Source organism: Triturus cristatus, chromosome 9 (assembly GCF_964204655.1).
Source record: "Triturus cristatus chromosome 9, aTriCri1.1, whole genome shotgun sequence".
Classification (NCBI taxonomy): domain Eukaryota; kingdom Metazoa; phylum Chordata; class Amphibia; order Caudata; family Salamandridae; genus Triturus; species Triturus cristatus.
Window position 1 is genome coordinate 1035100533 of NC_140592.1, and position 25935 is coordinate 1035126467.

The following is a 25935-nucleotide window of genomic DNA, read 5'->3' on the forward strand; positions in this document are numbered from 1 at the left end:
TGGAAAACAGTACCCATGTGTGGGGATATGCAAGAGGGTCCCCGAATGAGATAGCAATCCATAAGGAGAATGACTTATTTCTGTTGATTGTGGTCAGTAGGTACAATAAGATGTAAGAAATGGTTTCAAACGGAGTCATTTGATTCCGGGAGGATCAAACTTGAATGAAAAGGCATGGAGGGACTTCCATAGCTTCCTAAGTGAAGGACGCCAGGGTGAAGTGTGTAGGGAAATTTTATCTGCCCCTCTGAGGAAGGACAACCATTCTTGCCATTTTCTGAAGAAGACTTCTTTGAAATTCATCCAATTATTGAGTATTATTTTGCATGCTAGTGTGAGCATTAGGGCCAACAGGTAGCAGCTCGGTCTCAGGCGCAAGATTTGGGTCTAAAAATCCCAGAGGGATGTAAGAGAATTCCCTGGGGGGACAATGTTAAATGTTTTGTTTATTAACTTGTAAATATTATCCCAATATATTTGTAGGATGGGGCAGTGGCAGAGCATGTGAGCTAGATCACCGATATGTGATTTGCAGTTCCAGCGTGAAGGACTGAGGTTAAGTTTGAAGATCCTTTCCGGAGTTCAATATGTTCTGTTAATTAGCATGAGTTTCGTCTGGGATAGCACAGGAGAGATTTTGTTACCAAAGGGAGTTTTATGTATCTTACGCCATTCGAAGGGAATATTTCTAGAATTAGGTTCCGATTCCCATTTTGTTTCATTTATCAGGTGTGATTTACGAGGGTTTGGGGCTAGTAGCTTGTATATTTTAGACACCATGTGACCTGTTTTCAGTAATTGGGAAATTATAGGGAGCATCGACGGACTAGAAGGGAGTATTGAGCGAAACGTGAGCTGTGCCTTTAGTTTCAGAAATGTATAAAAATCTTGGGGTTCCCGGCCATATTTTGACTGAAGTTCGGAAAACGGGGAGGGAAGTGTCCCTGTGTATAGATCTTTGACTAGGTTTATGCCACTTTTTGACCACTTTTCCCAGTATAACAATTCTCTATCTATCTTCAAGGCAGGGTTGTGCCATAGAGAAGCTAAATTTGATTTGTTGAATTTTACCGCTGACATTTGGTCCAGTTGTAGTTGGGCTCTTCTTGTATTCTGAATGATATATTTAGAATAGGGGATAGTAGAGGTATCCATGGTTAGGAGAGCGAGAAGAGGAATTCCCTTGATTAGAGACCTTTCTATGTCCACCCACACTGGGCTGTAGCCCAGGTGAGTTACCAGCCAGTTGACTCCTTGTATGCTGTTTCATAGTTCCTACAATTTGGCAGGCCCAAGCCCCTTTTTTCGTTGGATAGTTGGAGTTTTTTCATGGAAATTCTGGGTCTCTTGCCTTGCCATAGGAGCAAGTTGAAGATCTTGTCTAACTTGGACAAGAACTCGTTAGAGAGAGTCATTGGGAGCATACTGGCCATGTAGTTGACTAATGGGGTGATCATTTTTTATGTCTCTGCTTTTCTCCACCAGGATAATAATTTTGGCGACCAACCATCTGCGTGCAGATGTTTTGAGGAGGGCAGTTTCATTGACCTGTAAGGTGGTGATTAAGTCACTGGTGAAGTCCAAGACTAAATATTTGATACTATTTGGTTGCCATGTAAGGGCCAAGTTACCAATTATTTCTTTCTTGCCGAGATTGTTGAGAAATTTCACCTCGGTCTTATCCTTATTGAGGTTGTATCCTGACACTGTGGAAAAGTCAGCAATTGAGGACATTAGGACTGTTATCGCAGCCGTTGCGTTTTCGGAGATAACTAATACATCGTCTGCGTAGGCCGTTATTTTTACCATATTGTTGTTAAAACGTATACCCGTGATCTCTTTGTTGTCCCGTAAGTGATAAAGGAACGGTTCTATAGCTAAAAGGAACAAAGAAGGTGAAAGTGGGCACCCTTGTCTGGTTCCCTGCTTTCGTTTAAAAGAAGTGGAAAGGATGCTACCTGCTCTTACTCTGGCGGACGGGTTAAAATATAGTGTCATTACCATTCGAATAAAATTATCTCCCAGGTAAAAGTTTTCAAGTGTCGCTTTGAGATAGGACCAATCTATTTTGTCGAAAGCCTTTTCGGCGTCTAAAGTAATTTCCACTGTTGGGGAGTCTGTTAGTTTGGCTTTCTCCAGGTCATGGCATAAAAGTTGTGTGTTGTAACTAGAAAGTCTGTTTTTCAGAAATCCCACTTGTGAGGGGTGGATAAGCTTGGATATGAATTTTTGGAGACGCTTAGCAAGTATTGTGGCATACATTTTGCAGTCTATGTTTATCAGGGATATAGGCCTGTAATTTTTAGGTAGTGTTGGGTCCTTCCCATCTTTGGGTAGCACCGCTATAATTGCTTCTGCGGGCGTCCAACTTATCTGTCCCGATTCACTAAATTGGTTGAACATGTTTAGAAAGAGGGGGAATCAGGACAGTAGCAAATGTCTTGTATAATTTTGCATTGTACCCGTCATGGCCAGGCGCTTTCCCTAATTTGAGGGATTTTATTGTGTCCTCAATTTCTTTTGCTGTTATTGGGCCATTAATTACTTCCTCGTCCTGTCCCGAGAGAACAGGTAATTTTCAATTGCTTAAGTATTCACGAGCTTCAGCGGTGCTTAGGTCATGGTTTTTACTGTACAATGAACAGTAAATGTTTTTAAAAATTTCCGCTATTTTGTCAGGATCGGAGTGGGCATCGCCCTTTGGGTCTAATAGGGCCTTAATCGTGTTCTTTTGCTTTTTGAATTTTAAATAGGAAGCTAGGCTCTTCCCGGCTTTGTTGGATTCGCAGAGCCTAATGCTCTTTTGCTTTGTGATCCAAATCCCAGCCCTATCGCACAATAACTTATAATCATATTTCTTTTTCACCAATTTGTTTAAGAGAAGGGTGTCTCTGGAGGCAATGTGTTTCCCTTCTAGTGTTGATATCTCTGTTTCTTGTTTTTGGAGTCTGCTGTTGGTTTCCCTATTCATGGAGGACCTGATTTTGATGATCTCCCCCCTTAGCGTGCTTTTTAGAGCTTCCCATCTCGTGAGGTCCGAGGTGTCTCCACTTTTATTTTCAATTAGGTAGTTCTTGATCAAACATTCAATGTTTTGCCTATTTGAGTCTAAGTCTAATACCTCATTGTTGAATCTCCATAAGGTTTGTTTTTGGAAGAAGGAAGATTTTGGACTATCTGCTCAACACAGACAAAACCAAAGTCCTAATCTTTGGGAACAAACACTTCCCCTGGGACACCTCTGGGTGGCCCTCTGAACTTGGCACACTACCCACCCCTGCGGACCAAGCCAAGAACCTCAAGATCATCCTGGACACCAACCTATACTTTGTCTGACAGATCAATGCCGTCTCTTCATCATGCTTCCACATCATGCAAATGCTACGTAAGATTTTCTAGTGGATCCCACTGAACACAAGACAAATGGCCACCCAGGCTCTTATCACAAGTAAACTTGATTACTGAAACCCCCTCTATATTGTCAGTCAAAGAATTGTTTATTTAGACCATTGGTCTTTAAACGAGGACGAACATCCAAGCGAGGCGGGGCAGGCTCTGTTTCTCGTCGCGGTGTTGATTCGCCGATATTGGCAGGTATGGTGTTTTACACACGGTCCGAGCTGCTGTCCATAAGGCGAATGTCCAGAGGAAGTGCCTGTAAGCCTGTGGACCCTTTAGTCGGCCCTTATAGCTGTGCCTGCAAAGGCTGGTCACTTAACAGCCCTACTAAAATCCGTTCCCTGGAAGATGCTATTCCTGTCACGCGAACGTGTGTTGTATCTCGAGATCTTCGTATTTGGTGTTTAAACATTAGATCGCTGGTAAAACATCACCTGTCCATTTATGATTTGCTAGAGAAAGAGGACCCCGATGTCTTTCTAATGACAGAAACCTGGCTTCAGGATTCGGATTCTGCCATATTGAATCTTGCATTCCCTCAGAACTATACCGTCTTCACTTCCAATAGGACCACAAGAGGAGGTGGTATTGCTATGGCAGTCAAATCCTGTTTTCCAGCTGATTGGAAACCGTCGGGACTACCTGCATGTGAAAGTGCTATTTTCAAAGTTGCTTTTTCCCATCAATTCACTTTCAGTGGTATGCTCATTTACCGTCCTCCGGGCAATGATTCTGTCTTCAGGTCCGCACTGGCCGATATGATCGGTCCTATAGCACTCGGTTGTGCCAATTTCAACATCGTGGGGGACCTTAACATCCATTTTGATAATGGGTCATCCACTACGGTGAGCACTCTGCTGGCGAACCTCGAAGCTCTCCAACTCACTCAGCTCGTCACCCTTCCAAACCACTCAGGGGGCCATATTTTGGACCCCTTTTTTTCCACACTTGAGGGGGTAAGGTTGTCAGATCCGAGGCTGATGGGGTGGACTGATCATCTGCTTATAGAAGCCTTTTGTCCGGTCCACGATAAGCCTTTTATAGCTGTTGACAGACCTATTCTAAAAAGGCTTTGGCACAAGCTTCGGCTTGAAGAGTTTTATAGCGTACTGGAACAGAAACCTCTGAGCATCTTTATTAACGTGGAACAAGGTTACCAACAGTTCTGCGCCTGGATCACCGATGCCTTGGACTCTCTCATACCTTTACGGTGGTCGAAAGGCCGGACAAAAACACCTAGTCCTTGGTATAATGAGTCACTCGCAGAACTAAAAAAAGCTTGCCGAAAAACAGAGAGGGAATGGAGAAGATCCTACAGCCCTGCTCTGAAAACTCGGTATTTTACTGAGCTGAAGCTCTACCATAGAGCTATTTGCAGAACACGAGCTGCATTTTATGCTCTAGAATTTGCTACCAGCCCTAATCCATCAAAACTGATTTTTAAGATACTGAAGGATCTTATGAAAAACAGATCCACCTCGGAGGTGATTTGCACAGATTCCCACTGTGATAAGTTGGCTTCCTTTTTTGTGGAGAAAGTGGAAACAATCTACCAAAGTTTTGACACACTCCACCAGAACCGAGAGGTTACTGTCCCCGATATGTTGGGATATGAGACCCTGGCAATGCTACCTGAACTGACTATTGAGACCTTTGATAGGCTTAGCCTCAGGGTCAAGTCAGGTTCTCCCTCGGACCCGTTAAAGCCAGCCTTTATCAACACACTTTCCCCACTCTGTCGTGACCCCATATTGAATCTTATCAATATGTCATTGTCCAACGGAACGGTACCCACGGCATGGAAACAGGCAGTGGTTACTCCTATACTAAAAAAAGCCAACTCTGACCCTCGGCTGCCAGAGAATTATCGACCCATATCCCTGCTGCCTTGGATTGCCAAAGTAACAGAAGCCCACGTCAACTCTGTTCTGTCTGAGCATCTGGCTCGCAACCAGATATTGGATTCCAGTCAGAACGGCTTCCGGTCGGGACACAGTACCGAGACGGCATTACTTTACATCACGGAACATCTTCGCCAGGTTCTGGACTCAGGTCGCACTGCAGCGCTTTTACTATTAGATCTAAGCGCTGCCTTCGATACTGTGTCCCACCATATACTGATCCAACGCTTACAGGAGGCGGGAGTGACTGATCTCGCTCTCCAGTGGTTTCGGTCTTTTCTATCAGATCGTTCTTTTAAAGTGGCCATACCACCTGGCCAATCCGCCACTTATTCCCTGGAGCTGGGGGTACCACAGGGATCCTCGTTGAGCCCTACAATGTTCAACCTCTATGTGAAACCGTTGGCTGGTGTCGTTAAACAGTGGGGTCTTACGATGGCCTCATATGCGGACGACACACAGCTAGCGGTGACACTTAGTGGAGACCCTGAGGTGGAGGCCCCCAAATTTCGAGCGGGTTTGTTGGCAGTAGCAAGCTGGCTTCGCACCAACTGCCTTCAGTTAAATGCCACCAAAACAGAGGTGTTGGTATTAGGGAAGCATGCTGAGCTATGGGGTAACCAGTGGTGGCCATCAGAGTTGGGTGTCACTCCCATTCCAGCTTCTGGAGTGAGAAATTTAGGCATCTGGTTGGACTCTGCGCTCACCTTCAAGGACCACACTAAGAAGGTGGCTGCCACGTGCTATGGCATTCTGCGGGGAATAAGGCCGGTTTTAAAGTACTTTGATCCCCCTACCAGACAGCTTGTGGTCCAGGCCTCTATACTATCTCGGCTGGACTACGGCAGTTCACTGCTGTTAGGGGTGAATCAAGAGGAGGCCTCTAGGCTCCAAAGGGTGCAAAATGCCGCGGCTCGGGCCATTGTGGGCCTCCCTAGACATTGCTCAGTGTCTGGTACCATCGCGGCCTTACATTGGCTCCCGGTCAGACAGCGAATTCAGTTCAAAGCGCTGTGCCTGACCTTTAAAATTTTGAAATCTTCTTCGCCGCCGGCACTTGCTAACCTACTCACGCCCTACGTTCCTTTGAGATCCTTGAGATCGGAGGGGCGTCACCTGGCGGTCTGTCCGCGCTTTAAATTGAGCAGAATGGGTGGCCGTTCCTTTAGGGTGCTCGCGGCAGGTTTGTGGAACTCGCTCCCGGTACACATCCGAGCTCTTGAAGACCTGCTCGCCTTTAGGCAGGCGATTAAAACTTTACTGTTTCCCGTGTCTGGTTAATTTCCTTTTCTTTTATTGTGTGTTATGTTTTAGCGTCTGTCATAGCGCCAGGACGCCCCTTTGCTGGGGCAGCTGTGCGCTATAAAAATATAAATAACATAACATAACATAACATAACATCATACATATCATCGCTTAAAAGACAGCTCCAGTTAAAAACTTTATCAAACCAATAAAATATTTCAAATATATTAAAAGCCACCTAAAAGAGCTACAATCTATCTCACATTATTTAAATTATATAATTCCTAAAACTGATGTATTTTCCATTCTGATGCTGCAACGTCTACTCTACACATTATTTAGAAAATTTTTAACTGCACGCATAAACTTCCCTAATGCACATGCTACATCTAAGGCGTGCATATCTAAAAGCAGATCTCCTGCCTGTTACCGATTTCTAACCTCATATTTTAGAAAGATTGGACGTAGCCACAATTTTCGCGCATCGAGAACATATAGACAGTCCAATAAAATGTGCAAAATGTAACATTTTGTCACTATATTGCAAGTGCAATTCCCTTCTGGGTCAATTATAGCACTCTTAATCTTATCGTTCTCGGAACAAGGGTTAATCCCCGTCCTTATCTTTAATAATTCTCTCCTTATCCAGTGATTGGGAAGAAAATCCATGTACAGGAACTGATTGCCATTTTGCCAGGGTTTGAACATAAAATGTACAGATTTTTTCCCTTCCAAGTATTACCTATCCGTGTCCCATGATATTTCTTTCCCAGCTGTCCTAAGTTCTGCCTTACTTACAGTCGGGTGGAGGTTCTTCTGGCTTACATCAACCCTCAAATCCCTACATGCCATAGTCACTATTTCTCTAACCCCGTTTGCCCACTTCATTTCACTCTTTAAAATCTCGCATTTACACCAAGAAGATACTATTTGCCCCTCTTCACAATCCAAGCGTTGCCAGAACCTTATTAGAGCCATGATTGCCATTTACTCCCATGAGACCATCCCTGTTTCTAGTCTTATCATGGAGGATCTAGGTACGGACAGTAATTTATTTGCACATTTTCCTTCTTCAGCATCCCACTTCCTCTTACCACTTAAACATAGTAGTTCAGCACCATATAAAAAATGGGGGGGGGGTACCATAGCCCTATAGGCATTTAGGACGGGTGTGTCTGTCATTTCTCCATAGGAAGCGTTACATTTCCTCAGGCCACTGACCAAGGTTAGGGCCCGATTTCTCAGTGCATCCAAATGGACTTTCCACCTCCTAGAATTCTCGAACCAGATTCTTATATATTTATATTCGTTAACTTTCTCCAATTTGATATTGTCTAGGACCCAGATGAAAATCTTCCTCTTTTTGCCGAAACAGAGAATCTTTGTTTTTTCCAGGTTTACTATTAATTTCTTCCGGCTACAGTAGTCCACAAACACTTTGAGCTTTCTATGCAGACCTATCTCAGTTTGGTCCATAATCACCAAATCATCTGCATAAAGTAAACATGCAATATGTTTTCCATCTATTTTTGGGCTTGCCCCCCTCACCGATCTCAAGGTGGCGGGCAAGTTTGCTATGAATAAAGAGAAAAGCAACGGGGACAACACACACCCCTCTACATTGGAATTACAGCCAATGTCCTGCTTTGTCTCCAAACCACCCAGAACGCTGCCGCCAGACTCATCCTCAACTTACCGCGAAATAACCACATCTCTCCACACCTCAACAATCTCAAGCTCCCAGTCCAGGAAAGATGTAGTTCAAGATACTCACCCACGCCTACAAAGCTCCCCAAAACACTGGTCCAGCTTGCCTCAACCACTTCCTTAACTTCTCCCAACCCACCAGACACCTTCAATTTGTGTCTCAGGTAAGAGCATACTACCCTTGCTTCAAGAAGACCAGAAGTGGAGGACGCTCCTTCTCATACTTTACAGCCAAGACCTGGTACGACCTCCCAAAACACCACAGAACCTCTGCCTCCCCAATGGACTTCCTAAGGAACCTTAAGACATGGCTCTTTCAGCTGAAACGGGCATGGTCTCTTTCTCCCCCTCATGCGTGCCCTACTCAGCACCTGGATACCCTCACAGGAGATTAGCCATGCTCTGCAAATTCATATAACAACATAACATAACAAGCACAATGTCATCATTTATCCTTGAGACCAATTCATCTTTGGTTAATCCATGAAAATCCAAGGTGTCTCAATCAAACTTTAGATTTGTCATGGCCATTGATATTGCCAAAGACATTGACTAGATCGCTATATCAGCGAGCGCAGAGTGATGAAAACAAGTGTGTGCAGCAACATTAAATAGGGTTATTGGGGAAGGGGGTGGAAGCCCCATCAGGCAACAACCACAATCCTTGTGAGTATGACCCACAAAAGTCACCAAATTAACCTTCCTTAACCCTCTGGTAGCTTGGCACACAGCAGTCAGGCTTAACTTACAAGCAATGTGTAAATATGTATGCAGCACACAAACAGTAATGAAGTGATAACACAACACAAGAAAACCCTCCAATCAATTTAGAAAACAATAGTAAATATTAATAAATCAAATTTTACCAGAACAACAAAAATCTAATCTGTAGAACCTGAGCTATTCAATTTTAAAGCTCAAAGTGCCACTCAGAGTCATCTGGTCATGCTATACTGGGGGAAAGACACAAGTTCAAGCCAACCACAATGGAGTGCAAGTCAGATGAATGAATTAATAAATGGTTAGCTTTTATATAGCGCACGTCAGAAATGGGGGTCTCTAGTTGGCAGAGGTAGGTACCTTTGTCCAAGTAGGAACCCTTCTTCCTAGTCAGGGTAAGGGAGTTACACTCCTAAAAAAAAAAGAACCTGCTCACCCCCTTGGTATCTTGGCACAAGCAGTCAGGCTTATCTCAGAGGCAAAGCATAAAGCGTAAAGCATTTGCCCATAACCAACAGTAATACAGTGAGAACCCTACAAAAGGACACCACACCAGTTAAGAAAAATATCCAATATTTTTATATTTCGAAAACAAGACCAAAACGATAAGAATCCAACATACAGTACTTAAAAATATATACTTTGCAAGATTGCCTTTAAAATTGCAGAAAAATCTAAAAAAAAACCCCACAGTTCTTCTGAGTCTGTAGCTCCGTCTGGTGCTACCGCAATACTGAAAACAACAGAATCCAACAGTTCTGTCTGACCGCATCGGTCGAGGGTGTCGGCAGACTCGTAACCAGTACCTTTCTCATTGCGGCCGACATGTTAGTGCCAGTCGGTCGTGGCAACCGTCGGGGTTGTGATGTGAAGTGAATCGGTGCAGCGTGCTGTGCCCTCAAGTTGCAGTGTAGGCAGCGGCTCGGTGATGGTCGCCCAGCGGCATCCGTGAGACCAGGGTTACGATGCAGAGTGAGGCAGTGTTCTTTGTGGTGCTGGCAGGTCACAGTGGAGGCGACACAGCCGGTTAGCGGGAGCTGGCGTCGGTCGGCCCAGACTGCGGTGTGGGACGAGGAGGTGCGTTGTGAAACTTACAAGCGGTGTCCCCAGCCACAATGCGTTCACGGGTGTCGAAATCAGCAGGCAGCGCCAGCGTCGGTGAGACCAGGGCGGTGAAGTGCAGTGAGACGGTGTGAAGTGACGGTGCAAGCAGCGGCTCGGTGGAGGCAGTCGTCATCGTCGGAGAGACCAGGGTTGCGGTGCGAGATGCGGCGGTGCCCTCTGCAGTGCCTTCAGGTCATGCAGCCAGCGACGGAGTCGGTGATAGTTGGTTGCTCTTCCCTTCTCTGTGGCAACTGAAACAACGGTTCCAGAAGTGGTACCCAGAGATTGGTGAAGTCTTTGCAGTCCCTGAGACTTCGGAACAGGAGACAAGCTCTACTTCAAGCCCTTGGAGATACTCAGCACAAGTAAAGACAGTTCAGTCCAGTCCTTTCACTGGCCAAAGTAGAAGCAGCAACTGCAGGCCAACCCAACAAAGCAACAACACAGCAAAGGGGCAGTACTCCTCCTGATAGCTCTTCCAGCTCCTCTTGGCAGTTTCCTTGATTCCAGCGAGTTCTCTGAAGTCTTTTATCTCCCTGAGACTTCCATCAAGAGGCAAGTTCTATTTCAAGCCCTTGGTTGAAACTTTAACAGCAGGATGGCGAAAGTACAGTCCAGTCCTTTCCCTGCCCAAGACAGAAGCAGCAAGCAGCAGGCCAACACAGCAGAGAATGCAGAAAAGTGGCAGTTCCTCCTGACAGCTTTTCCAGCTATTCTTCCTTGCAGGTTCCTTAGTTCAACAGTAATCTTTTTTCTCTCTTTCCTGTGGTCCCAGCCCCTATACTTATAGTGCCAATGTCTTTGTTCTGGGGGGGGGGCATTCCAGTCACTATTGAAGTGCACAACACCCCCGTTCACATTTCCAGGCCAGGCTCCAGACACACCAAAGGGGGCGGAGCCAGTATTGTGGAAGGACAGCCCAGCCCTATTCAAGTGCAGGTGCTATTCCTCCCACCACTCCAAATGCAGACCAGGCCTATTCAGGTGCAAGGGACAATTCCTCCCGCTACTCTAAATTCAGCCAAGGTCTATTCAGCCAAGTACTGAATCACCCAGGAAAGGCAGGACACACCTCAGCCCCCCCTTGTGACTGGCTGGAGTGAATAGACAAACCCTCCTACCTGTCAGTCAGAACCAGACGGTCAATACATATCCAGGCTGGGCACAAAGACACTTTAGCACACAGAAATGTCCACTTCTAAAAGTGGCATCTCCAAAATAGTTATAATAAATCTACTTTCACAAATAAGCAGAATTTATTACTACTATTCCAAACATACAAAACATGGTCATTCTACCCCTCTCATGTCCGGGATTACCACTGAAGCACATATCAGGGAATCCCCAATGCAACCCTATGAGAGGGCAGCCTCACATCGGTGAAAAACCAAGTAGGTTGTTTGTCACTACGAGGATATGCCACACAGTTAAGGCACATGTCCTACCTTTTATCTACACAGCACCCTGCCCATAGGGCTAGCTAGGGCCTACCTTAGGGGTGACTAATATATAGTAAAAGGGTAGTTGCAGATGTGGCAACCACTTTATATGCCACATCACGGTGGCAGTAAACTGCCCATGCAGACCCTGCAGTGGCAGAGGCCTGAGACAGGTTTGGAAGGCTACTATGGTGGGTGGCGCAAGCAGCGCTGCAAGCCCACCAGTAGCATTTAATTTACAGTCCCTGGGTATATGGCATACCACTGTACAAGGGACTTATAGGTAAATTAAATCTGCCATACTGGTGTAGACAAATCTTACCAAGTTTACATGAGAGAGCACATGCACTTTAGCACTGATCAGCAGTGATAAAGTGCCCAGAGTCATAAAACTACCAACAACAGGTCAGAAAAAATTCAGGAAGAAGGCAAAAAGTTCTGGGATGACCCTGCAAAGAGGGCCAAGTCCAACAGCAGAGCTACTCAGTGAGTGTCCCAGCGCTTGGCATAGAAGAACAGGCAAGAGGGTGAACAAACATTCAGGTACTAGCCATACGGTTAAAGCTTAAATAAGTACATTTTCAGGGATCTTTTGTAGGTTATTTGATCTGCAGTGCATCTCAGATGGACAGGCATCTGTTTCCAAATCTTTACGGCCAAGACCATGAAGGAGGAGTCACCGTCAATTTCTTTCCTAAAATGGTCTGTACTCGCTGATCCTCTCATTAAAGTGACTGGGTCTGGTATTGTGAAGGGCTTGTTGAGTCATTGGAAGCTCTTTGAACATAATATGCTTACAGACCCGTAACCAGTGGAGCTGCTCTCTAAATTGAGAAACTGGAATGTTTGGGCAGCTTATAGAGGAGGCAGACCAGTATGTTCTGTACAAGCTGGGGATGTTGTAGGAGATAGTCTGGGATTCCTAGGTACCGAACATTAACATAGTCCAGACTTGACAGAATCAGAGCCCTGACTACTGTAACCTGTGCTTCGCGTGGAATGAACTTCAGGAATTTCCTGAGCATTCTTAGGATCCAGATGCAGGATATCACAACCGCCGCAATCTGTCCTTTACAAGAAAGTTGTTTGTCAAATAGAATGCCCAGATTTCTTGCCACCTCCGTTGGGGGGGCGGGCGGAGGAGAGCTACTACTGAGCCAGGCTCCTGTTAGACCCAAACAACAAAATCTCTTGTATGTGAGCAATAACTGAGTATCATCAGCATACGATGTGACCTTGATGCTGAAAGGCTCGACCAAAAATGGTATTGGGGTCATATAAACATTAAACAGAGTGGGACTCAGGGAGGAGCCCTGAGGAACCCTCTATCACATAGGTTTTACTCCAGGAGGAGAAGGGCTTAATCCATCCTACTTGATCTCTATTTTCCAAAAAGGAGCCCAGCTAGCTCAGAGCGGATCCAGTTAACATCAAGGACTCTAACCCGTGTAACAGATTTTTGATCCAGTGTCAAATGCTGCTGCCAAGTCTAATAGCACCAAGGCTACACTGAGTCTTTAATCCGAACCTGCTTTGATGGATTCGGAGATCTTCAGTAGTGCTATCTCTGTGCTATGTCATGCCCTGAACCCAGATTGTGAAGGGTGCAAGAGGTTGCCTTCCACTAAAAAAGCCAGGAGCTGGCAGTTTACTGTCTTTTCAAGATTTTTGGTGACTGCTGATAATAGTGACACCTTCTAAAGTTTGCTAGAACCTTAGGATCTGCATTGGCCTTCTTGAGTAGGAGAATTACATTTACCCTCGTCCATGAGTCCGGTACTACCCCAGAATGAAGAAAAGCTGAGAATAGCATATGGTAGGAGGGTACAATAGGGTCGGCAAATAGTTTCAAAATATGTGGTGGAAATGGGTCATAGGGGACTCCGATCCTCTGCTTGAGAATTGGGCCTTCAGTTCCTCTATCATGGGTGGTTGAAATTGCATCAAATTTCTTATAGCTGTTTGTCCTGGAATATCTCTGGGTAAGGTATAAGAGTGCAGACTGGCGAGATTCAGTAGGTTGGCCTCAATTTTTGTGATCTTCTCATCAAAAAACTCCTTAAGTCAGGTACAGAGGTCCTGTTGATCTGAAAAGGCGAGGCCATTACATGCTCATTACAATATTAAAAATATCTTTCCCATTATTGTCGGCCTTCTTGATACATTGGGAATAAAAGGTGCTACAAGTTCACTCTATATTTTTGTGGCATATATTGAGGGCCTGTTTGTAACGTGCCTTGTCGACCTCCTTGTAGTGGTGTCGCCAAGCCCTCTCTAGCTTTTTACACGCTGTTCTCAAAGTCAAGCACTTGGGAAAACCAGCAAGCGGAACAGGCCTGATCACCCTACCGAGAAGCCATGAACGGAGCCCCTGTGTCGTCTGCCTCCATGAGCCATTTATCAATAGCCCTATCATCTAGTGTGACTATGCTTGAGAGCTCTGGTTTGGATGAGCTCAGGATTCCCTGAAGTTCAGGGATAGATACTTTATTACATTGTCTTTTCCCTAAATCCTGAAGGTTTCCTCTACTTCCCCTAAATATCAGAAGAGGCCAGGAAAAAGAGAGTAGAAAATGATCATACCATACCACCTGGTCTGGGCTTTCGCACTGGACCAAAATATAAGACAGGTGTCCATCTATGGAGTGACCTGCCCTGTGCGTAGGGCCTGCATTAGACTGTGTAAGGTTAAATGTCGCTAGTGACTCTAGAAAGCGATTGGACTATGGATTCTCCACGTTGTCTAAATATATGTTAAAGTAGCACAGTACAGTAAAGTTTTCATAACTAATGCATTTAGGTGATCAAGTGATGAGATAAAATCTTCTGCGTATCCTGGGTGGCAATATGCTAAAACACTGCATCAAGAACATTTGGTGCGCGGAGATGTGGTAAATCCAAGCGCTTCTGCCCCCTTCAACCAATCCATCAGAAACGTTTGGCATTTAAAAACGTTCCGGTACACAATGGCTATACCTCCCCCTCTTTTGCCCACCCTATCTACATGAACACACGTGAATGTGTCAGAGAGTGCTAATTGTAAATCAGGGCACAAGTCCTCCCTCATCCAGGTTTCTGTCAAAAATAAGGCGTATAACCTAATATCAATTAGCAGGTTCTGAATGTCTAGTGCGTGTTTATGTAATGAACATACATTGATCAAGGCGGCCTTAAATTTACCCAGGTTAGTAGCTAAATGTGCAGGGACCAGGTTAGTCCCGCTGAATTGCCTTCTCACAACCAGTTCCCGTTGCGTTGGAGGAGGCTGCAAGGAGAGCACCATGGATGGTCATCACTGTAGCACGAAGAACAGGTCAGGCGTCATGGGCTGTCATTGCCGTATCGCATAGAGCCAGTCGGGTGTTGTGGACGGTCATTGCTGGCTGGAACTTCACGTTGGTAGTTATTGCGGGCTGTCTTTGATGTTGCGCGAAGAGCAGATCTTGTGTTGCTGGTCGTCACTAGCTGGTGCTGTAGAGTAAAAAGTTGGGTTCACCATAGCTTCGCATGAACAGGCCCGCTTGGTGTCGCAAAGAGCCCAAAACGTCAGGGATTCACCTTTCTTCTTAGGAAGAGCTCAACCAATGTCAGCCAAGTATCCAGGACCTGAGTAGGCACCGCTTGGGGACCCCAAACTCACTCCAGCAGAGGCCAGCAGGGCTCAGGCAGGTCCAGTGCAGCAGGTCAGCTGGGCATTTGCACGGAGGTCTCTGGTGCTTATTGTGTTCCAGTAGCTCAGAAAGAACGTCAGCCATCTGACACTAAAGTTAGCCTGGGATGAAGGGAGCAGGTCCAGCCTCCCTGTCAAGGCAGGTAGCAGCAGGGTAGTCCTCTAGCGTCAGGGCAGTCCTGCTTCTGTAATGTCCGCATGTCCAGTATTGTACTGAAGAGTGACTTTGGAGGCCCAAAATGTACACCTGCTGCCAGCCTTTCAAGTGCAATGGTTCTCTATTCTCCCCCTACATATGGTTCTGGAAAGTTCTTCTCTTCTCCTATCAAGGCTCCAAGAAGTCTGGGGTGACAAAAGACAGTGCCGGCCTTGTGACAGATTCCTTTGTGAATGTGTGTGTGTGTGTGTGTGTGTGTGTGTGTGTGTGTGAGGCAGAGTCCTTTGAAGTGCAAGTGGGGCTGGGTTCAACTCCTCCCAGCCATTCTTCCACGGTGGCCCATACAGTCACACCTAAGCCCCCTTTGTGTCACTGGAAGGAATACACAAACCCCCAACAGCAGAGCCATTCACAGTCATGTGTCTCACCCCATAGAGAGGCTCTAGACATAGAGGAGGTTATCTCAGCAAACACCTGTTTAAAACTGCAAAAGGCCCCTGGTCCTGATGTTTAACAAAAGGGTCTTTAAACCTGGGGGCATGCACCCCTAGGTGGGCCTCAGGTGATCCCAGGGCAGGACGCAAGGCTCTGGCCAAAAAAAGCATTATACTGATAACAGTGCTTTGTTTTTAAGCGGACAAAAATGAGCAGCTGTAAACCGCTCTGTAATGGGCCATCACTAACATATTTTGTCATTTATATCCAAGCTGGGAGAATTTGTCAAAAGGGAAGGGACTCTAAATATTCTTCAAAACCCCCACCAACATTTCTAAAAATCACTGTGGATACTTGTACACCTTAGTAAGGCTTGCCTGACAAGAATGGTATATTTGGCAATAATGCATTTGGTTGCATTTTAACAACGGAATGAGAACTCCACTGTAATTTCTTTGATGCGGATGTGACCTAAGGAAATGTTCCACGAGTGGTTGTTTCCCATCTTCTTTATGAATGTTATAATAGTGTTTTTGTATCCGTACTTTGAGTGGTCTTGTTGTGCTTCCAATGTAGGATAGATCACAAGGACAAGTTACAAGATAGCTGCAATGTAGTCTATCACAGTTGATGAAGTCTTTTATCCTAAATCAGTTTCCATTAATTCTCAGTTCTTTAGTTTGCAAATTTCCAACTCGTAAATCTTATGAGATGAGCGGGTCTCTCATGTAAGGACTACATGTTCAGGAAATAAGATGTAGCATAAACTGTTCGAGCTTACTCTTACTACACAGACAAGAGCACACAGGTGCTATTCGAATGCATCGTGAAATATAAACTTAAGCAAATCAACATGTGCGGGTTCCGTGGTGATAAGAGCTCTCCCTGACAATGATTACATAAAGAATTTAGGCAATACTGAGTAATGTAACTAGGCGAATTATTCAACTAATATTGCTACTGTTCCCCATAATACCTGCACTCCAATGTTATATTCTTATTATACAATATCGATGTTAAGCAAGATGAAACAAAGATAAACTGTATGAAAAAGAATCCAGTTTGAAAAGTATTTTAATAATTGTATTCATTTGCAGATATATACAGAACTGTAACTTTAATTTAACAAAGAACGTGATGATATTATTCTGCATATTTAAGGTGTGCCCTGATGTAATGACACACCACCTTTTGACTCTGATTCTCTCATTTTAGGTGGATGGCACAGTACTCATTTATAAAGACTAATGACACAAAGTACTATTAAAGATAATATTGCCTTAAATATATCTCCCCTTGCTTCATAATTTCTATCCAAACCTATTTGATAAAGCACATTATATTCAATAATCACCTTGCATGCAATTTATTTCCACGAGTAACCTTATTTTTCCATTCTCACATTATCACCTTACCCATCATCCAACCTTTGATCTTACCCACATTTATGAAAACTCAAATAATTTTAAGTAATTAATGCACTCGCAGTGGATGTCTTATTGGAGCTTTGGACAAAATGAGAATTTTTCACTTTCAATTGACTGACGGAATGAACCAAAGAGATAAAATTGGAATACCCACTTACGTGGACATCGGATCCCGTGAAATATCTGGGGGTCTGGCTACATAGAAATCCGGAGGTGGTGATCTCGGAGAATTACGGCCGTGCTATCACTCTTATCGCGGATCAGGCAGAGCGATGGGCACATCTGCCTCTCTCCTTAGCAGATAGAATAGCAGTCGTAAAGATGACGTTTCTCCCCAAACTGCTCTATTTCTTCGTCAATATACCCATCAAACACAATATGGTGTTTAAGACCCTGCAATCCGCTTTGACCACGTTCGTCTGGGGTGGGAAAAAACTCAGGTGCCGGTGGGATCTTCTTGTGCAGCCCTTTGAGCGGGGCGGTTTTGAGGCCCCGGATTTCCGGCAGTATTATTTGTGCGCACAGGCTCAGTTCGCACACTATTGTCACTTCCCGAAGCGATATCAGCCTCGTGTGGCGATTGAATCTGATGCTGTGCTCCCAATGGCAGTGCAGGCTGCAACTTTATTGGGGGGCACGGGCAGTCCGCGAACTGAGATCAATCCTGTACAGTGTATGGCATGGGCCTCGCGTCAGCTGGCGGAGAGGGCATCTTTGCCTCTGACCTCACACCCAGAGATTTCAGCGGCACGCGATAGACAGGCCCTAAATGTATTGGCCAAAGTGGGCATCTCGCGCATGGGAGATCTGTATGTGAATGGTAAATTTAAAACACTGCAAGCTGCACAGAGGGGTGAGGACCGAGGCTTCATGTTTGGCTTTACGTATGTGCGGGTGCGACAGGCTATTAAAGCTGTATATCCTGACTACCCAGCTGAACCTACAACCCTGCGGGCCTTGCAGGCAAAGCTGGCGGGAGAGGAACGGCGGGCCTAATCACCAAACTTTACAATGCGTCATTGCAAGAGAGGGAGCCGCCCGAGCACCCTTCCTGTGTTAAATGGCGAACAGCGCTGGGATATGTCCTCACTCCAGATGTATGGTCTGAATGTTGTGCCCTTACTGGCCGCCTTACGGCCAATTGTAACTTTAGAATAATACATTTTAAATTCCTGCATCAATTATACTACACACCTGCCCAGTTATATAAATACGGTCTTCGAGAAACAGCCCAGTGTGTGCGGTGTGGTATGGCAGATGCTGATTTTTTCCATGTGGCTTGGAGCTGTGCGGGTGTGCTTGCTTTTTGGTCTGCAATGACGAAACTGCTTACTGCTGTAGACTTGGAGGCTGTGAACTGCTCCCCTGAACTTTGCTTACTGGGCTATGTGAAACGCCTCAAGCCCTGCAATAGGCGTTTAGTTGCGGTATCCACTCTTTTTGGGAAGAGGGCTGTGGCGAAATGCTGGGGTGCGAAAACCACTCCAACGATAAAACGATGGCTTCAGGATCTACTATATTGCAAATCTCAATTGCTAACGTATGTGGAGGAACTTCCTGAGGCTTCTTGCCCCAAAGATTTCTGGGCCCCCCTTACTGCTTACTTGTTGACCAATCCTGATCTGGTTTGAACCTGTCTTAACATTGCTCTCTCCCTCTGTATACTTTAGCAGACTTTGCGGGCTGACCCACACGTAGCCCCGATGGATATTTTGTTGTGAAAATCCTCTTGTACCCTAATGCCTCTACTGCCGGTCTGGCTCACTAACCTTCCTTGCGCACAGTGTACCCCGTTGCCATTGCTTCTATATCATGTATGTTCCTTTAGAAAGGAACTTAAGACCTGGCTTTTTCGCTACGATTGACTCCCCTCTTCACGGCTCCTTTGTTAGGTTTGATCCTCAGGATTTCTAGATAGCGCCAGGACACCTTCGGGTATTTGTCGCACTTTAAAAGTTTCAATAACATAACATAACATTGCTATTGAACCAAATGTGTTATGGTACTGTATAGGACCTCTTTTTGTTCTGCCTGTGGGATGGGTGGGGGGGAGGTTTGGGGTTTATTTTGATTGTTGCATTGTAGCAGTATTATTGCCATTGATAACACTGTACTCCTACACACATTTTCCCAGAGACGTCTGGAGTGGGAAGGGAACTATCCACCACAGCTGAGTAGGCATATCCTATGGTTTATCAAGCGTGAAGGACAAACAGTTCCTATTGTGCATGAAACCTTTTCTCAGTTTCCTTGAAATGTTTTCTTACTTCAAAATAATGGCGGACTAAGACGCCGTAGCGCCAGGACAAAGTGCTGCAGCTAGGGAGGAAGAACAGGAAGGGGAAATAAACATTTCAGAAAATGTCAGAACTGCCCTTACTTTAAAATTAGCAGACTATGGAGTAACAGCTAGGGGAGGGACAGGAACATTCGTGATTGAGGCACACGAATCATATAGAACAAAGGTATTCTATTCATAGGTTAAATTCCCACAAGCAGACACACAATCACATACATTTCATTCTTACTTTGAAGATGAAACACCAAATGAATACTGTCCATATGAGGACATTGAAGTTCCGCTCACCTACGAGGAGCACATAAACTGTTTTAAAGGCACCCTCCCACATACAAAAGAAAAATTGAGACTCAGTCCACTCGGAAGAGATGGAGCAACTTGGCCAGTCGTAGCTGCTTACACACCACATCCAGACATTGACACAATGCCAGCAGCAGACTTACTTCCACTTCATCAAGAAATAATAAAACTTTACAGAAACCTGACTTACTTTGTAATGAGAACACTCACACTTCAGCCAACAAGGGCTACACAAACAGAACAAATTCAGGGATCTACAACTGAAATAACCCCACGAACACGCAGTTATGGGTAAAATGCCCTCTAGACGTGAGCAAATGCCATTCTGGATAGCTCAGAAAATAACACAGCTAGAGGCAGTATTTCCACACACAAGCCCTCAAGAACAACACAGAATGCCAACAATCTGCTTGCCAATGGGGATAGCTCCCCAGATAGAGTATTGTACCACTTGAGGTATCCCTTCATTAGCAGTATGTATTAAGACAAATACAGAATGGGTATGGAGCAGAACCTGCTCTGAATTTAGGGATGAAATTATTAGGAAATCTTGCTGAAGTATCAGCAATCATATTAGCTAACAATATAGGGGATGCAGCAGCATTGGCAATATGCCAACGCCTGAGGGATTTCACTCCTTTACAACAGGAACATGAATTACCTAAAATTATCGTAGACACCCATGCTGAATTAGGTTGAGATAGTCTTGGAGCTAGAGCAACAAAACCTCAACTCATTGGTGGTCCTGAAAAGGATAACACAAAGCAAGCACCCGATTCTTCCAAGAAGAAATACGATAATAACAATCAAAAACAAAAGAATAGAGAGAATAGATCTCAGTCTAGGGGTGGGTCTCCTCAACTGGAGCCCTCCGAAAGGAGGTACAGCCTTAGGAATAGAGATAATATAAAAAACCTGACAGGTATCAGGATACTGATACGCGTCCCTCTCGTTCCTTTCAGGGTTCATCAAAAAACTCTTGAGAGGAAAGGGCGATCAGAACACAGACAAGAAGAGCGTACAAAGTCCAGAGACACACAACGCGCTTCAGACTATACTTCCAAAAAAGAAGATAAACCAAAATCAAAACCTCAATTTAAAAAGAAGAAAGTAACAGGTCTTAAAGTTATACATGACCAGAATTCTGAGCACTCAACTTCTGAACGGGAAATGGGCTCTGACGATGCTAGACAGCACAATAGAAGTAACAATAGCTCGCCAGAACCTGATGGAATTTCTGGTGACAGCGGAGTTGAATGAGCATATCATGGTGGAAACACCTGATACAAGGGTAAGTGTCCCACATAGGTTACATGAAATAACACTCCAGATGGAGGGGAACAAACCCAGAAAAAATAAAGGTCTCTTTTGGGAGAACCTGACATATGGCTATGACATCCTTTTAGCTGAAAAAGAATGGCTGCCTGAAATTGTTATGGATTCCCCAAAGGAAGAAACTGTCATTTTACCAGCTTTTTCCGACCTTGTTTCAAAATACTTAAAACAAACATACGCGCAGGAGTGGGCGGTAGCCCTTGCTCCATCCTTATATCGCAACCATGTTGGGTAGGATGCTGAGTCACCTCACCATGAAATCCCAGTAAAGACTACTCCAACTTCACAGAGACAGTACCCAATAAAACATGAAGCGAATAAACAGGTCAGGGGGATCTTAGATCAACTTGAATATCAAGGTGTAATTGAAACTTTTACCTCCTCCATGAACAATCCTTTGTTTCCCGTAATGAAACCCGATAATCCATACCATCTAGTTTTAGACTACAGACATCTGAACACATGCACAAAAACTTTTGCAGTACAGAATGCACACAGTGCCGCATTATTCAATAACATTGTGCGGAAAAAATACAAAACCACATTAAATATCTCAAATGGATTTTTCTGCCAAAATATAGCGCCTGAGAGCAGATATTTAACCGCATTCTCAGTGCTCGGTTCTCAGCATCAATTTTGTTGACTCCCCTAAGGGTATAAGAGTAGCCCTGGGTTGTTCTCCGCTAGGGTAAAAGAGTTACTTCAGAATTTGCATGAAGAGGAATTGTCCTATGTAGATGATATTTATCTGACGGATGATGATTTAAAGCATTTCTTGACCAGAGTGAGCAACATAATTTTGGGGTCCGCCTCTGAGGGCTACAAATTTAATTGAAAAAAATCGGAAATAGCCCACCTCAATGTCCTATTTTTGGGATGTGAGTTATCAAGTGAAGGGAAAAGCCTGTCAGTTAACTTTTTTAGAAAAGTGAGCGTTGCTCCAACCTCCTAAATCGCTGACAAATCTACAATCCATTTTGGGATTTTTACATTTTGGCAGAACATACATTTTGGATTACGCAGAAAAAGTAAAACATTTCTACAACCTAATAAGACCTGATTTTTCAGTTGGGCAATGGACACAGGAAGACACAGATATCTTTTGTTCCCTACAAGCTGACATGATCGCATTAAAACATATGCAGACATGCGTGAATGTCCGCAATTTGGTGATCCGTGTTATAGCGGGTCAATATGGGTATACTTACCTAACGTTCAGTAAAGGCGAAACAGTACCCATAAGATACAAATCACACTTGTACACAAACGCTGAAATGCGTTTTGCTTCTACAGAAATAATTCTGACAGCAGTACAAATCGCTGTAGTGAGAGAAAGTGCACTGGCTCAGGGGAAACTAATCATTTTCGTAACTCCGTTACCAGCCTTAGAGGCTGCTACAAAGGCAAGCGTTCCTAATGCTAAAGCCTTACATTGAAGATGAATTCAACGGGCTAATCCTCTCACTGCGATGGATGTAGAATAAAGATATAAGCCTAGTCTAAAAACACAAGCATTTCTGCAATATGAACAAGAATATCCTCTCCCAAATGAAATAATGCCTCTAGATCAGTATGAATACATTATTTACACTGACGGATCTGCTCAGCCGGCCATAGGAAGTAAACAGCAATACATCGCTATATGTGCGAGTGTGAAGGGTCGTATGCAGGACGGCAAGTTCCATCCTAGCAGTACGAAGACAAAGTCTCTAGAAGACTGCACAGCTTAGCTGGCAGAACTAAAAGCCCTATTACTGGCACTAATAAATACAGATTGAGAATTCCTCACACTGATTGTGTGCAATTCGTTTTACTGTGTCCAGTCATACAATAATGAATATCTACACTACTGGGGTCAAAATGGGTTTAGAGACTTAAAAGGTGGCACAATTAAGCATAAAATGCTATGGGAACAGATAGCTGAGTTGATACACAAACTACCAAACGCTCACATGATACACACGCTGAGTCATCAACGTGATGGCGTTCACGTTGAAGGGAATTCATTGGCCTATGAAGCCGCAAAAGAGGCAGTACGTACTGCTGCCGTAGCTGCAATCACTCGTTCAAAAACGAGAATAGACAGACAGATAAAGGTAGCTGTCATTGCTTCTCACAAAAACAGCCCAGCCTTCCCTAAAGGTTTTCCACTCATGTACTCTTACAAGTTAGATGCAAATAACATTCAGTATACTCAAATTCCGGGGGGGGATAGAGTAATAGCAAACATGGATCGCAGATTAGGTTTAAACCTAGCTGCACATAAGAGTCTAGGTTCTACACATGCAGGAGTTACAGCGACAGTTTATTTACTGAAACATTGCTATTGGTGGCCAGGATTAACTAAACAGACAAATAATTTTGTCCTAAAATGTGACATCTGCCAGCAGATGAAGAGTTCTACTGTAGCACGTCGAGCGCAGGCACCACTACTGATATCAGACATACCACTCGCTTGTGTCTATCTTTACCACTGCGACCCCCTACAATTGGATGGTGTGAGAAAGTGCCATCTTTCTTGCATGGTATGCCCCCACTTTTTGCTGAATTGCTGAATGTACATTGACTGAGTGTGCCCTGGACTCCTGCCAATCAGGTGCTCAGGGCCTATGTTCCTTCCCTAAAACCTAAAACCCCAAATTGGCAAACCCTGGCCCCATGTCAGCCCCTGGTAAATGGTACCCTAGGTACCCAGGGCCTTGTGACCAGGGAAGGCCTCTAAGGGCTGCAGCACTCATTGTGCCACCCTTAGAGGCCATGTACCCTAACACAAACACACTGCCCTTGCAGGCTGAGTGTCTGGGTACAAGACAAAACAAAGAGTCGACATGGCACACATCTCTGTGTGCCATGCCCACAACCTACACTGCCCTGGCATACATCAGCCACCCCTCTAGCTGGGTGCCCTATGCCAGTGGTGTGGGCACAGGAGCATGAGCCCTGTGCCCCTACAGTACCCAGGTCCATTCCTGGGCACTGTAAGTGCATTGCTGCCATTTTAAGAGTATATGGTGCTGAGAGCTCGTCAAACACGAACTCCACAGCACCATAATGGCAACACTGAAGACTGAGAAGTTTGGTATCAAACTTCTCAGCACATTAAACCCGCACTGATGCCAGTGTGGGATTAAATGTACAAAGCACTACAGAGGGCATCTTAGAGATGCCACCTGAAACCTATCCTACAATCCACGTCTGGTCTGAGAGGCTGCCTAGGCTGCCACACAGCAGACATGTTGCTGGACCCCTGGGTTGAGAGCCCCCGCTCTCCTGGTCCTGCAACAATGCACATTCTGGGCGAGGTGCTAGGTCTCCTCCCCCAGGATGGGCAGGGGGAAGCTTCAAAGGCATGCTGCCTTTGTGAGCTTCTCCAGGCCACTTGCTATACTCAGCAACTGGCCCCCACCGGTTCTGACCCCCACTCTGGCGGGAGGACTAGCCGGAAACCCCAAGTAAGGACAGGGGAGGCAAGGTGAAGCACATCTCCGGGCTCTCACCATCTTGAAGATGGAAAGCCCTGCTCAATCAGGACTAGGCTACTGCCCTCCTCCCACAGGAGAGTGGCAGGATAGGGGGTGTACCCACCCCAGGACAGGGACCCATTGGTCCCTGCCCTTTACCTACCTGTAACACCCCTAAATCTAGTATTTAGGGGCACCCTGAACCTTCCTTCCTGAGATTCCAGATTCCGAAAAAGCAAAGAAGAGCAAGAAGACAGAAGACCTGCCGTGCAGCTGCTAAGAAGAGGAAGACACCAACTGCTTTGGCCCAGCCCTACCGGCCTGTCGACCCTTGAACCTGCTCATGCTAAATCCCGGCACCTCTTGTGACCAGCAACCTCACCAACCCCGGAGGACCTGGCTACCTTGTGACTCCGAGCATCTGGGACTCCCATGAGCAGTGGCTCTGCTCAAAGCAAGTTCTAACCCCTGGCATCAGCCCGGAACCGCGAACCCTGCACACTCTGCACCCGCCAAGCCTGGCCTGTGCCGGAGTGAACAAAGACCCCGAGGACGTCCCCCTGGCGACTGTGACCCCGAATCCGGCACCCAAGGACTCACCTCGACGCTCCTGACGATGCCTGCAGCCTCAGAACCAGGTACCCCCCCAACCGCGATCAACAGAAGGTAAGATTACCCGACATCAAAAGGCACCCCTGCACCCGGCGCCCTGCGGCACCCTGTGCCCAACTCCTGGGTACCTACCTATCCTCCAACTACCCAACTTACCTCTCGAAGTGGTGGTGGCACCTGAAGAATCTTCGTCCACGAGCTTGCAGCCTATGCTCATCCTGGAGTTTTCCCTTTGAAATCCATTGAGCGCTCGAAGGCTCAAAAGCACCCTGCACCCAGCCGCCCGAGTGGCCCTGGCAGTGTAACTTCTACTCGTACCTACTTCCCCATTTGCCCTGAGCAAGTGACCAGGAGCCCAGCTCCCACAGCCGCGTGGCCTGCTAGTCAGCAGCCACCAACCAAGGCCCCCCTGCCTCCCATAGGATAACATTGGGCCTAACTCACTCTGCACCCGGCTGCCCCTGTGCCGCTGAGGTTGTAACAACTGTACCTACCTGACCCTGGGAGACCACAGAGTCTGTGCCCAGAACCTTAACTCTGCCAGTCGAGTACTTACCCAAAAGCCGATAACCCAATTTTCTTCCACAGGGTAACATTGACTGGTTTCTTCTGAAATTTCTTCTGTGTGGAGTTTCTAAAACTTAAAATATTCACCTAAAATCAACCGAGTAACGAAAATACTCACCTGCTATTAGGAGAGATCCCAGTGCTGGATCTTGGTGCC

At 45.5% G+C, this 25935-nt stretch overlaps 1 protein-coding gene across 2 annotated transcripts in view; it reads left to right on the forward strand.

Moving 5' to 3' along the window:
* Positions 1-25935, forward strand: part of DLGAP5 (DLG associated protein 5) — a 351164-nt gene that overhangs the window by 20422 nt on the left and 304807 nt on the right. The window lies entirely within an intron of this gene.